The following is a 15,318-nucleotide window of genomic DNA, read 5'->3' as shown; positions in this document are numbered from 1 at the left end:
TCCCATTTTCCATATGGGGTAAGCACGATGCCTTCATTTGAAGGACTTTCATTTGGTGTAGTGCTGCTCTCAGCAGATAAAGGGGATCAGGGATCAATCGTGAATGTGAAAGATCTCTGTTGAAATACAAGAGACCATACGTTACTTTTAGCCTGCTCGCTTCGAGGGATGTTAAAAGATCCTGTAAATCAGTCATTATGGCAAAATACTTATGCTCAAAATGCATTAGCCTATATGGCTAAAACACCGTGCTTCCTACTAAGAAAAACACAAAACCTCGTGCAGACATCAACACATGTGCCTTAAAATATATAGCCTACACTTTAGAAGGCATACATAAGCCTATCAAAAAAATATACAGAATTTCTGTAAAAAAAATACACAGTTTATATTGCCCTGTTACAAAGAATGCACAATTTCAACATTTTGAAAACAATGATTCAGCAACTGCCGCAGCAAAAATTTTCACTGAAGAGCACGTACGCGATGGCCTAGGCTATAACTTGACCTAACTCTTGAAGAAAAAGGGGCAACTTGGTTTACATTTAATAGCAGAAACCTTCACGAGTCACAATCAGACCTTTAGGTAAACATAATTTAAGGCCTACACCACAATTTGGCAACATCAGTTGAACAGGAACTTAGCCTAGTGTGACTACAGTAACTAACCTAGCATAGGGCACATCTGAAATGGTCTATTCAGGCTAGAAATGGAAAACAGCGCAATCACACAGTTGATAAAAAAGACATTTTCATTCTAACAAAACAGAAACAAGCATAGGCCTATTACTCGAAAGTAATATGAAATAAATATAAAAAATATAGCCTATGTATAAAGTATATAATTATCTATTACTCGAAAGTAATATGAGACAAATGTAAAAAATTTATATATAAAGTATATAATTATGCCTATAGACTACTGGGACTTCCTTGAGACTGCTCTGCGGCTGAATAAAAACCTTGGTAGAACTATATAGTAGCTCTGCGGCAGTGACTGCCTTCTAACTTTTTCTACAGTTTTTTGGTTGCTAATTATGAATTTACCTTTAATTTTTGGCCCTCGAGTGTAATTAACCTGTAATTAACCCCTAAAGTCCATCCAACAAGGGGTTTCCATACGCGATCTTCACAAGACAGAGCACGGGTACGCCTTGTTTCGAACGGTTCATATCCCGTCCGGCAAGTGCGATAACTTGTTAACGTATGGGTACCCAACCCCCCCCCGGGGCCAGTACTAAACACGGCGAAGGGACATTCCATTTGGCCCACAACAAACAGATGCACCGCCAGTATCAGAACCCCTAAAAGCGTAGAAAAAACCAGTTGAAAAGGTAAAAAAAGGTTCGGAGCTAATATGTAGAATTACCGAAACCTTTCAACTGGTGTAAGCATTCTGAAAAAGGGGAAAAGTAATAGCCTAAGTAACCTTTAAAAAAGTCTATATAAAACAAGTAAAAAATGTGCCGAAATATCTTCGGCGCAACCGATTTTCTGTATGAGCCACAGCCCACGAAGCTTTGGCCACGGTCCAGTGGTGGCCTGTCTTGTACTGTTGCCAGATGCACGATCATGGATAACTTTAACCCTAAAATAAAACCTACTGAGGCCAGAGGGCTGCAATTTGACATGTCTTTAAGATCTGAGGGCGGATAGAAAACGTGCGTACGGAGAGACAACGGCACAACAGTTTTCTTTTACGGGAAAACTAAAGAAGATAAAAGGCATTCCGCAAGGTTAGGATCCCCGACCGTTTAAAAACCTCTAACTTTCGGCCTCCAAGTACCTTGAAAAAACGAAATAATAAACCTAGGAAGAACCATTAAATGTCTAAATGTCTAACAGACGTCTAGCAAGGCTTATAATGCCTCAACGAAGTCTAGAAATTAATTCAACCGACCTTAAAAGTTTCCTTTACGTCTGGAGGCCATTCTTCTCGGGGTCCCAGTGGCAGGGATTGTGGTCTTCTGCCATTTTTCCGATAAAATTCGCTCTGAACGGGCGATTTTCTTGCATTCGGCGAATCTTCATTTCATATGCCTCTTGATAAACGTGTCTGATTCGCCTAACTTCCGTTTTCATTATAAATAAACAGCCATTATTCAGAAAGGACGAGGAATTGAATCACTAACTTAGTGCGACTTTGTTTCGTGACGTAACACTCTAACTTCACACACTCCCAACTTCTTGACAAAAATAAGGAACATAATTAAAGGAAACTGAATTAACGAAACGTGAAAAGTGCAAAATGAATAAATGGAAAGAGAAACGGTGCATAGATTTCTCGCTGGTTCTGGAATTTGAGAGAAAAATAAGAGAATTTGTCTGTTTCTGGGAATGGGAACAAAGAACGGTTCTTGTGGTAACTCGACAAGAAGAACACGATCAGTCAGTGAATATACTTTCACACTTTCTTATTTTGTGCAAAATGAAAGGGGTTTTGTCGTTTAGTTTTCATTCCTTGTGAAAAAGCACAATTTCATGTACGTATGGTGAAGATTTCATCTTTCGGAATGACTTCAGTCTATAAAAAATGATGGATAAGGGGGAAGACAATGCAGCCTAATCTTGACGATCATCAAAACCGACACAATTTTTATCAGTGCCAGGAATTTGAAATTCTACTGTACATATTTCAAAAGCATCTCTCACCGTTTTGATGCAGAAAAATATATTCATGGAGTGCAAAATTTAAAGCACAAATATTTTTTTATTCTCCACGACCACCTTCAGCCTCCTAAAACGATGGAAAAAAAAAACTTAGGGAGAAAGAGTCAAAAGATTTAAGTTGTCCCAGATTTTGGTTTGTACACTTCAGCAATTATGATCTCCCATTTTATCCATTTTTGACTGTTCAGATGCTTTTGATTGATACATGAGAGAGAGAGAGAGAGAGAGAGAGAGAGAGAGAGAGAGAGAGAGAGAGAGAGAGAGAGAGAGAGAGATTCTATTGTAGTACTACCTTTTTATGATTTCCGTTTGAAAAGTTGAAGAGAAGGTGACAATTTTATCCTTTGTTAATTGCATTTGTAGCAAAAGAGAGAGAGAGAGAGAGAGAGAGAGAGAGAGAGAGAGAGAGAGAGAGAGAGAGAGAGAGAGAGAGAGAGAGAGAGAGAGAGAGAGAGAATGTTTGTCTTACTGTTGAGAAGCATCCTTCTCACGATTTAAGAGGTCTCGTATTTTACAACGACCAGCTTTCAGTTGCAGAGTCTGCAGTCTCTCTCTCTCTCTCTCTCTCTCATAACAGCTTAGTTGCCTTTCGCTTATGCTTCTGGAAAACAAATGGTCTCAAACTCTTGTTACTTTGCCTACAAAGAGTTACTTGACTGGGCCAGGAACTGGGGAAGGAACCCTCAAACACTTGTTACTTTGCCTGCAAAGTTACTTGACTGGGCCAAGAACTGGGGAAGGAACCCTCAAACACTTGTTACTTTGCCTGCAAAGTTACTTGACTGGGCCAGGAACTGGGGAAGGAACTCTCAAACACTTGTTACTTTGCCTGCAAAGTTACTTGACTGGGCCAGGAACTGGGGAAGGAACTCTCAAACACTTGTTACTTTGCCTGCAAAGTTACTTGACTGGGCCAGGAACTGGGAAGGAACTCTCAAACACTTGTTACTTTGCCTGCAAAGTTACTTGACTGGGCCAGGAACTGGGGAAGGAACTCTCAAACACTTGTTACTTTGCCTGCAAAGTTACTTGACTGGGCCAGGAACTGGGAAGGAACTCTCAAACACATTACTTTGTCTATTATAATATTTACAAAAAGATTACTTTATTTATTTATTTTATTGTTTATCTTATTTTATTATATAATATATATATATATATATATATATATATATATATATATATATATATATATATATATATATATATATATATATATAATTTTTTTTTTTTTGTCGAGGCAAAAGGCTTGGTAGAAAGGGCTGATAAGATTATAGACGTTTGAAGGTTACATTCTGGCCGACTTAACCCAAATTGGAATCTGGCAACTCCCTCTGTTCGTTATAGCCTCCATATGGTGCTTCAGTGTTTATGAACTGTTCCTTATAGCCTCCATATATACTTCAACATTTATTAACTGTTCCTTATAGCCTCCATTTAATACTTCATTGTTTATGAACTGTTCCTTGTAGCCTCCATTTAATACTTCAATGTTTGTGAACCGTTCCTTATAGCCTCCATTTAATACTTCAAAAATGTTTGTGAGCTGTTCCTTATAGCTTCCATTTAATACCTCAGTGTTTATAAACTGTTCCTTGTAGCTTCCATTTAATACTTCAATGTTTGTGAAGTGTTCCTCTATAATACTTCAATGTTTATAAACTGTTCCTTATAGCCTCCATTTAATACTTCATTGTTTATGAACTGTTCCTTGTAGCCTCCATTTAATACTTCAATGTTTGTGAACTGTTCCTTATAGCCTCCATTTAATACTTCAATGTTTGTGAACTGTTCCTTATAGCCTCCATTTAATACTTCAATGTTTATAAACTGCATAACTTCAGGTCTCAGTGGGAACTTAAGAAAAAAAACTATTCTACGTACTTTAAACCACCCAAAAATAACTTACCGGGTCAATTTGGAGATCAGCAGTTTTTTCCCCCTGTGGAAAGTATCTTTTTCCAAAGTTCCCCATTTGATGTGAGAGCAAAGCATACGCCAAACATTACTCCATTGTAGGCTATCATCATGATATATTCACCTTCATGCCACAATTATATGTATACCACCTGAAAATGATAAAATCCAAGTTAGTTTTGCTATAGGGTAAATTCAACTTTCCTGACACTGAAAATATAGAATTTAGACCAAATGCCAAGCACTGGGACCTATGGGGTCATTCCACGTTGAAAGGGAAACTGAGAGTAGAAAGTTCTAAGGCACAGAAGGAGGAAAGCCTCACAGTAAGTAAGATGGAAGAGAATATGAACGGAGGTACAGTAAAAGGAATGAAAGGGGTTGCAGCTAAGGGCTGAAGGGACAGAAGTGAAATATAAAGACTCTGTCTCCCAAATGTCACAAAACTGCAGAAGTTCACTTCTCCAAAAAGAGAAATAAACACCATTATTCATCATTGGACTGTGGAACAGCCTCCCTACTGAGGCCATGAAATTGGAACCTCTTCAGAAGTTCAAGCGAAGATGCAGTACATTACTACCCTAATACAATCCTTGTACTTCAATAATGTAATTTTTATTTATTTTTCTATTAATTTATTAATGTTTTTTCTGATGATCTTTCTGTATTTCCTATTTACCTACTGTTACTCCCTTCGAATGAACACCTTAATATTCTTTGTAAACCTGAATTTCAAGTCAATGGCCCCATGATGGGATTGCCCCACATGAATAAGGTTCATCTTTTGATTACTGGTATTTATTAATTATAACTTATGAAGAGCTACATCAATGTGCTCTGGCAGAAAGTCAATCAATCAATCAATCGGCTAAAATAACATCTAAGGCTTCCAGTCTATGCTTCTGTTTACGCCAAATGACTTCCACAATCAATATGGCAGATTAACTCGAATATGAAATAATTCGTATTAGTCTTACGAAAACCACAATAAATATACATATATTCTCTATATAAAAATTTTGATTGTTTAGATTGAATGTCGTTGCATCAAATAACAGGTTAATATTTCCCAGATGAAGGTTGCACGAACAAGGCCTGACTGTTGTTCGTCCATTGTTTTTCAAGATTGTTTTGCCATTTAGCTTTTTGCACATTTCAAGAGCCTTAATACTTTTGAATTCATCTGAATTAGGTAAGTTTTCAAAGAGGATCTGAATTTTTTTTAATGAGAATTCATCATCTGAGAGTTATTTCCGAAGGTTTTATTGAATAAATTTCCATGATTTTAAAATTAGTGGTTTTCTATAACTATCAATATTCGTTTAAATGGAAAATATATTCGTGAGATAGGTGTACTTTTCCTTTGTGTATATATATATATATATATATATATATATTGCAAAATACCATTTGAAGTGCCTTAGATACACTTCTCATTATATATTCTAAGATTTAATTATATATATATATATATATATATATATATATATATATATATATATATATATATATATATATATATATATATATACATATTACCACAGGTGAAAAATATATACTAACTACCAATTACTTTCACTTAATGGTTACACATTTTCAAGGTACACAGAACAAAGTAAGAAAGTTTTGGTACATAAAAAAAATAAAATCACTTAAACAACATAGAATAAGCTAATTGAAAAAACAAAGTTTGACAATACATTTTAAAGCAGAAGGCTCGGGAAGTTCGTCTGAGATGCTATGGCCATGTGATAAGAGGAGAGGAGGTGGAACCAATCAAGAGAGCTAAGAACATGCCAGTGATGGGGAGGAGGAGGGTTGGGTGTCAGCGGATCAGATGGATGGATGGATGTGGCGAGGAGGGATACGGGTGAGGTGGGACTGGGGGAAGAAGAAGCAAGGAATAGGAACAGATGGAGAAAGTCGACTCGAGCGGCCGACCCTGCTGTACAGAGGGATTGATATGGTTGAAAGATGAAGAGGAATACATTTTAAAGCAAAAATTATGAAACAAAAGGATTTTTATTTAAGATCTCACTGTCAACAAGAAAATAATCAAAACATTGAAAGTTAGTAATATGCTTGCAAAAAATAAGAATGTTGTTTGTAAATGACAAAAGAAATAATATATACAATCATAAAATAGACACCTATATATATTCACGAGTATTCATAGAACTTCTTACACCTTTGCACAAAATATATATATATATATATATATATATATATATATATATATATATATATATATATATATATATATATATATATATATATATATATATATATATATATATATATATGTAAAAGTCACCATGCAAAGTAAAAGTAATGGCTGCACATTAAGCATTTTCCCTTTTCAAAGTAGTACTTGTAGTTCTGAAGCAACCACAGGTTTTTTTCCTGCAGATGGCTGTGCAGCCTTTTAGAATATAGAATAGACTATAGAATTTGAGGCTGGGACCTATGAGGTCATTCAGCACTGAAACTGAAATTGAAATATGTAACAGGAGAAAAACCTTTTGCAGTCGAAGCACTGTGAATCAACTGTTAGGAGAGGGTTGAGGAAAGTAAGATGGAAGAAAGAGATTATCAACGGAGGTACAGTGATAGGAAAAAAAGGGGTTGCAGCTAGGGGCCATGGATGGGACGCTGCAAAGAACCTTAAGTATCTACAGTGCAGCCTTTTAGGTCACTCCTTACATTAAATATCTGTAGTAGCTTGCATCTGACACAGGGACAACTTTCTTGATTTCCCTCAGGGAGGACCTCTGACACATATCCATCCGTGTAGCTGACTGTATGACCCTTATGGTCATCAGTCCCAGGACTTGCCTCTGTGTGGTTGAACCAAATGCCTTGCTTCTTGAATCTCTCCAAGGGGATGTTATTGTACAACCTATGGAAGGCTGTATTTATAGAAAGAGGGGTTCTATGGGCTTCCTCAGGGATGTAGTACTTACTTTGTCAAGGCAGCAGAAGGGGAAGTAGTTTCTCCGATTGGCTTGTGGTCAGCCAAGCCCCCCAGACCAGAGACCAATGCACTGACTTCCACCAAGCCACTTCTTAAAAGTTTTGACTCCACTATCCCTCTGTTGGCAATGCTTATCACGATGTCATCAGCAAACAGCATGCGCCAGATGTGGACTTAAAGCAGATCCCCGATGTCTGCCTGTCTCAGTTGCAATATGGCCTCTTCTACTTTATAAACATGAAATTATAACCCTCTTTAAAGCTTGTTAGGCATAGCCCACCCCTAAAGGGTGTAACCTGTTCTGTCACCGAAAGGGCACAGTTTAATATCCTGTTTCTTTACACTATAATATTTACAAGATTATAATTTATTTATTTACTTTATTACTGAGGCAAAAGGTTGCCTTATCTCCGGAGCAGTGTCTGCCACCTGCTCCAGCCATGAGAAGGACAAGTGGCACAGAAGAGGCTACTGCGTCCGTAAAGCCATGATTATGCTGAATCAGGGCAATAACTTCTTGTAGCCCACCTGGGTCACTGTCTTGGCCTGCACCATTTCTTCCTGGCTGACCAGATCTGCGAGTTCCAGGTCTGGCATCCCCCCAACTATCAAAACAAACTGTGCCACCCCAGTGAGCTCTGTCTTACCTCTCACTTCCCTGAATCTGGAGGTACTGCCATAGTTGTGTACCGGATGGAGATGTAGAGGTAGCGGATGAGGATCTGGATGATGATCGACACTCTGAGCAGCGCAACTCCAGCCAGGAAAAAGGAGGCCTCCATCTCTCCCAGGAACCCTGTAACCATAGGGATCTCCTGCTTCCCCTACTAGCGTCATAACTGGCCTAACTTGCTGAGGGTGTCCTGTCCAACCTTTTCCCATGACGCTGAAGAGGACCTGCTGCGTCGTCCTCCCCTATAGTCACTCCACCCAGAGGAGGAGGAGGAGGATGAATGACTTGCAGGACTGCTCCCTTGAGATGGAGAGTGCTCAGCTCAACTGATCAATGATTGGGGTGACCTTTTCCCACTTACTTCCCACCCTTAGATGCTTGGAAGGTGGGGAGGTGCAGGAGCCAACTAACAACTGCGACCTCTTAGAAGGTTTGGGGCAATTGCCCCCTTACTCCTTGTTTGTCACTGAGGTGGGGAAGGGGGGATGGGAGGGATCCTACTCACCCTCTCGGTGGTGGAAGGGGGGACCACACGAGAGATGGGCTGTAGCTAGCCACATGAGCCTCCATGTTGGTTTGCTGAAACGTCCCTACCCTTCCATAATTTGAGAAGTAACTCCAGAATTTAATTGGTGTAAGCACTAAGTCCCTCTTCGCTGATGCAGGTTTCGCAGACATTTCTCCTGCAGGAGACTGAGTAGGGGGAGGGGGTCAAGGAGAAGGGCTTAAGATGGGTTCCTTGGGTAACATATCCTTCTTCTGCTTCCTTCTCCTCTTCCCAAACATGTCCCACTGAGATAGCTACCCCTTGCATGTGGAGTCCACAGCAAACTCATTGCCCCTACAGGTAATACACACCAAATGTGGATCAACCACAGGATATGCTGTATACTTACTGCACACTCTGTCCTTCCATGAACAATGTTGGAGCTCAGGTTTTGTCTCCATTCTAAAAATGGAGAACAAAATGAATTCTCACACGTGTCACACTCACTGCACTGAATTCTAATCTTTCAGCTACAGAGCTGTAAAACCCACAGGAACAGTCTATCAGTACAGCATCACTGATATGTGCTGATAATCTAGTCACAAAACTCAACACTCACCACAGAAAGTTCAAACGAAGGACACCAGACCACATGCATCACGCACTCATTACAATGAGTCCACACAACTGCGGCCACAATCAGTGGCGTAGGTAGGCCAAGAAGCAGTGGGCATCATGCCCAAGGCATACCTACATTATTCTTTTGTGTTCTCAGTCAGACATGGCCATCTGCCTACATGTGTAAAGAGTAACCCCACATATGAAAAGCAAAGGTTTGTATCTCCATAGGAACAATTACATTTTTTTCAACCACTATATATGACGGTTGTATGTAACAATACTCCGTACAGACATTTTCAAAATTTTAAGGATGTTTTGAACTCTTTCTAAAATTAAGAGTGAATGTCTTTACAGGGGAAATAAAATACATTTGTACTGAAGCAAATTTACTAGTACTTTATCAGTGAAACACAGTTACTTACAATTATTTATTACAATATACAGTACCACAGTGAGCTGCTCATAATTACACTGCTAACAGCAAATGCACCAACAACTTACAAATGCAAATTTCTTCAGTGAAACACCATCGTCTAGTTTTTCCAACAGTTCCACCTTCTCTTGTACTGATGAGGAATTTTCTTTATGCCTTACACCTGCTCATTTTTGGAAGCAATATCAATGGAAATACTTCCATTTTCAATATCCTCACCAACAATCCTGTGTACACGTTCAAATCTATATCATCAACACACGGGCATTATTTGTGGGGGGCGCTGGGAAGCACTTGTCCCCCTCAAGACACTGATGGCCCCCCCAAAGACTTGGTTTGCCCCCTAACCTTTAAAATAATAATAATAATATTATGTGGGTGGGTGTAGCACACCTGTTTGCTGCTTTATTAACTCAATACAGCTCTTATATGGCTTCAAAATGCTCCAAAATGCACACACGTTTCCAAAAATTTCTCATGAGCTGCCCCCAGCTGACAGGGCTCGCTTTGCTTGCCACCCACCCATACCACAAGTTCTAAACCTTTACCCCAAACAAAAAAATCGGAAAATGATGCCACTCATCAACAATCAGCAGCGATTGTGGTGCTGACTTCGTGAGTCCTCCAGAAACTTGATGTGGATTACATGGCTCTCGACTATCAAAATGCATGAGTTCAGTGTTATACCCATAGTCTTTTTTAATTATGAAACATTACAATGCATTTTTCAATACTATCAAAGGAATGTAGCTTTGGTCAAATCGACACCTCATTTGGTACTATTTATCATGTGTTGGCTTAATTTTCAGAGCATTTATTCACTTGCGTGAAAGTCTTTTTCCGTTCTTTTTTTTCTATTCCCCCACCACTATTTACCACGTTGATCAGAGGTGTAGAATATATTGGTAAAGAAAATAAAAGAGAAAATATCACTGAGATTATGGTCCAACCAGTCTACAGAATGCGCAAATGCACAGAATAAATCCTGCCAATGTCAAATACTAATTCTGAAAAAATTAATTTCAAAGGAATCACTAAGATCTGGTTAAAAAAGTGACCTACAGTTATTTTGGGACATTTGAAAGCCCAGAGTGTAACATGAATCTGAAAAGACTAAAGAATATTGGAAAGTTTGTATGTTGTATAGATTTAACAAGCAACAGGAATAAGAATACTTAAATTAAGTCCTGTATTATTCCCCGAGGTCTAACAAACCCACTAACTTGAGACATGCTGCACGAGAAATTGAAAGTTCACATGTCGTTTAACGTTAAACACTCTGATTCAAGTTTGTTTTTATGCTAAATATTCAGCTTCAAAGACATTACAGGACTTCCATAATGAGTGCAAAGAATTGGCACACTGTTTTATCTATTACCATTCAGGTCATATTTTAAGTCACAAAATTAAAGAAATATAATGCATATACCTTACTAGCTATGAGCTCACTGAATCATCACACAAAAATAGTGACAAACATAGATCATTATTTGCTACCCTCACAACATATGGAATTGGAAATTCATAAAAAAACAATACCCCACAGCTTAGCTGACGAGCTACAGTAGTACTTGGTGAAAATGACTGACTTGCCTCTTAACTTGCGTGTGTTTTCATGTGCCTTTTGAGAGAACTTGACTGAGAAAAACTACTCTGACATTCAGTACAAGTAAAAGGTTTGTCACCTATGTGAGTTCTCATGTGCCTTTTGAGCTGGTCTGACTGCGTAAATCTGCTGCCACACTCCGTACAAGTGAAGGGCCTCTCTCCAGAATGACTTCTCATGTGCCTCTTAAGATGACACGACTGAGAAAAACTGCTGTGACATTCTGCGCAAGTGAATGGTTTTTCTCCAGTATGAGTCCTCATGTGAATTTTCAGATGACCTGAGTGAGAGAAACTGTTTTGACACTCACTACATGCAAACGGTCTCTCTCCGGTATGCGTTCTCATGTGTATTTTGAGAGAACTCGACTGAGAAAAACTACTCTGACATTCACTGCATGTGAATGGTTTCTCTCTGGTATGAGTTCTCATGTGTATTTTGAGACTGTCTGTGTGAGAAAAACTGCTCTGACACACAGAACACGCGAACGGCTTTTCTCTCGTGTGAGTTCTCATGTGTACTTTGAGACTACTCGAGTGAGAAAAGCTACTCTGACATTCGGCACAGGTGAATGGCTTCTCTCCAGTATGAACTCTCATGTGTACTTTCAGATTATTAGAGTGAGAAAAACTACTCGGGCACACAGCACATATGAAAGGCTTTTCTCCCGTATGGGATTTCATGTGACTTTTGAGGTAACTTAACGTAGAAAAACTTTTCTGACATTCGTCGCAAACGAAAGGTTTCTCTCCAGTATGAGTTCTCATGTGACTTTTGAGACAACTCGAGAGAGAGAAACGCCTCGGACACACTGTGCAAATAAATGGCTTCTCTCCTGTATGTATTCTCATGTGCACTCTAAGAGAACTTGATTGAGAAAATCTACCTGGACATTCACTACACAGGAATGGCTTTACTCCTGTGTGGGACTTCATGTGATTTCTGAGGTAACCCAGGAGAGAAAAATGCTTTCGACACTCAGGGCAAGTGAACGGCTTCCCACCCCTGTGCGTTCTCACATGGGTTTTGAGTTGACCTGAGGTAGAAAAACTGCTCGGACATTCTGCGCAAGGAAAGGGCTTTCTCCTCGTGCAAGTGTCATTTGCAAAAAGATCACCTTTATCTTTTTGACCACCATGGCCCCATTTCTGAAACAAAAGCTTTTCAGATGAAAGCAGTTCTCGAGAACTGTCCGCGCTTTCTTCCCTGGAGAGTTTTTCCCCCTTTTCTCCACTGCAACTCAGTGGATCCTCGTCCTTTTCAGCCTTGCACGAATACTTTGCATCAATTTCATCTAACTCAAATTCCGGTTCTACTTTGACCTCTACGGACGAGTCTAAAACTAAATTATCCTCCAAAAATGAATTTTCTTCTTTGATTAAAGAGAATAATGAGTATTCAGCTTCCATTTCCAAATGTGCAGGATATCGTACAGAGTTCAACTTGAGTTTTTTTATTTCTCCTTACTCTCAAGACACTTCCAAGAGAAGTCAATTAAGCCATTCATTTCAAATAACAACTTTCCTGGAATGAGATGCATCTTTCACGCAAACCAACAGCATTCCTCTTCCGTCAACTCTAAATTTATTGCGTGTGGAAACAGCACATAAATGTTTTCCTATATAGTATCTACAAAAATTGTATGTCTTCATTCTTAGTATCTTTTTTAATGACACTGTCTCGTTTCAAATATTATGAAAAACAATAATCAACACAGCAAAAGAGCTGACAGAGTATATATAAATGCAATTACTGTACAGCAATTAAAAGATAAGAATAAGTTATGAGACTAATATTTTCTTACTTTCGATGCATAAATTTGAATACCACACCCAGTATATTATAAGTGGTTTGTAGCTTTACCAATGTACTATAATAGCAAATGTAACAAACAATATTCACTCTGTGCTATCAGAATGTACATTACAGCAATTTCTTGATGTACTATGTACTGTACAGCCTATGTCTTCAGTTTACAAAACCCTGAGTTCATCTTTACCTCTGCAAACAAGTACATAATTTCCCAAACTACAAAAACCTTCCCAAACTTACTTATATTCACAGCAGGAATCTAGTGACTTTATCCAGTGTTTGTGATAACATGAAATAAAATCATATGTCAAGGTCATCCAACTGCTTTCCTCTCAATGACAGTTCCAGGAACTTTCTCTCGTCCGTCCAATTATAGCTTGCTTGCTTGCATCTCACTGGTGACGGGGACGCTACGTCTGGTCAGACGAGGGAAAGGAGAAATTTAGTTAATAAAACTGTAATAAATGTTTATTCAGAAATCATATGTAGCTTTATAGTAAGCAAATTACCATATTTGATGTCATATAAGGTTTTCCCAAGAAAATGGATAAAAAAAATCACCCCGGGTCTTTGCCATCAATCGTTCACGCGCTTTACTCTGAAAGGCTTCGTGAGATGCTATGCTTAGTACCAGCCCCCTCGAGGATTGACGTGAAAACATAAAAAAAAGATGGTAGATTTCTCAACCTAACCTAACCTTGAATGACATGTCCTAACCTAGCAGGGAAGAGGGGGGGGGAGAGACCCCTAAATTAATTCGTGACCCCCTATACTCTGCATTCCACCCAATTTACCCATTTTGCTAAAAAAATGCATCGAAATAACAATTACATTCTGTTAACTCCTTAAAAAAAATGTGTTTAGGCTAGTACTAGTACCAGCCCCTTAAAGGGGGGAAGGTATTGAATGTAAACATGTAAAAATTATAAAAAAAAAGTAAACATCACAAACATAAAATAAGACTTAAACATAAAACAAAAGCATAAATAAAAGGCCGGTTTAAACAGGCTTATCCCGATCGGGAACCGGGCCAGGCAGGCCTCTAAGTCTTCAGTATTACCGGCTTAAAATTATACATTTACAGGTTTTAAATAGAAAAAATTGCACTGCAATAATAATTTTTGCATTGTGTCAATTCCTTTCACGAAACCCTTTTTAAAAAATGTGTAAAATGAGTAAAATTATATACGAATTCGTGTAAGGCTCGGCACCAATAGTCAAGGTCTGTAATACAATACTGCAGTAAAATAAATGAAGCAATCCGTATTATATATACAGAGAGACAGAAAATCTATTATTTAATCTTAATATTTCATTAATTTCAATAAAATACTCTTTATCCACTCACCAAATGTCATTTGCAAGATGTCATTAGGCGTCGTAGTTGTTGTTGTTGTAATAGTTGTAGTAGTATTACGAGAGCTCTGCCTCTGGAACGGCTCCACCACTCGTTCTGGCGTGTTTGTTTCAGGAATGGAATGGAATGCAGAATTAAGTAAGGTCGTGGTTGTTTCGGGAATGGAATGTAGAATTAAATGTCGTGCTTGTTTCAGGAATGGAATGGAAAGCAGAATAAAATGTCGTGCTTGTTTCAGGAATGGAAAGGAATGTAGAATTAGGTAATGTCTGGTTGTTTCAGAAATGGAATGGAATGTAGAATTAAGTAATGCCGTGCTTGTTTCAGGAATGGAATGTAGAATTAAATGTGCTTGTTTCAGGGATGGAATTGAACGTAGAGTTAGGTAATGTCGTGCTTGTTTCAGGGATGGAACTGAATGAAGAATTAGGTAATGTCGTGCTTGTTTCAGGAATGGAATGGAATGTAGAATAAAAAGTCGTGCTTGTTTCAGGAATGGAATGGAATGTAGAATTAAATGTCGTGCTTGTTTCAGGAATGGAATGGAATGTAGAATAAAATGTGCTTGTTTCGGGAATGGAATTGAATGTAGAATTAAATGTCGTGCTTGTTTCAGGAATGGAATGGAATGTAGAATAAAATGTGCTTGTTTCGGGAATGGAATTGAATGTAGAATTAAATGTCGTGCTTGTTTCAGGAATGGAATGGAATGTAGAATAAAATGTGCTTGTTTCGGGAATGGAATTGAATGTAGAATTAAATGTCGTG

General features: G+C 38.4%; 1 long non-coding RNA gene across 1 annotated transcript in view; it reads right to left on the bottom strand.

Annotated features, from left to right (window-relative positions):
• Positions 1-14,647, bottom strand: part of LOC136828172 (uncharacterized) — a 37,409-nt gene extending 22,762 nt beyond the window's left edge. Inside the window, exons 1-3 of the long non-coding RNA XR_010849951.1 lie at positions 14,542-14,647; positions 13,434-13,609; positions 4,580-4,739 (exon numbers count right to left, since the gene is read on the bottom strand). This is a non-coding gene — a long non-coding RNA (uncharacterized lncRNA). The remainder of the gene's footprint in view (positions 1-4,579; positions 4,740-13,433; positions 13,610-14,541) is intronic.
• Between the last annotated feature and the right edge of the window lie 671 nt (positions 14,648-15,318).

Source organism: Macrobrachium rosenbergii, chromosome 42 (assembly GCF_040412425.1).
Source record: "Macrobrachium rosenbergii isolate ZJJX-2024 chromosome 42, ASM4041242v1, whole genome shotgun sequence".
Taxonomy (NCBI): Eukaryota; Metazoa; Arthropoda; class Malacostraca; order Decapoda; family Palaemonidae; genus Macrobrachium; species Macrobrachium rosenbergii.
Note: the sequence above shows the minus strand (reverse complement) of the source record. Positions and strands in the feature narration are given on the sequence as shown.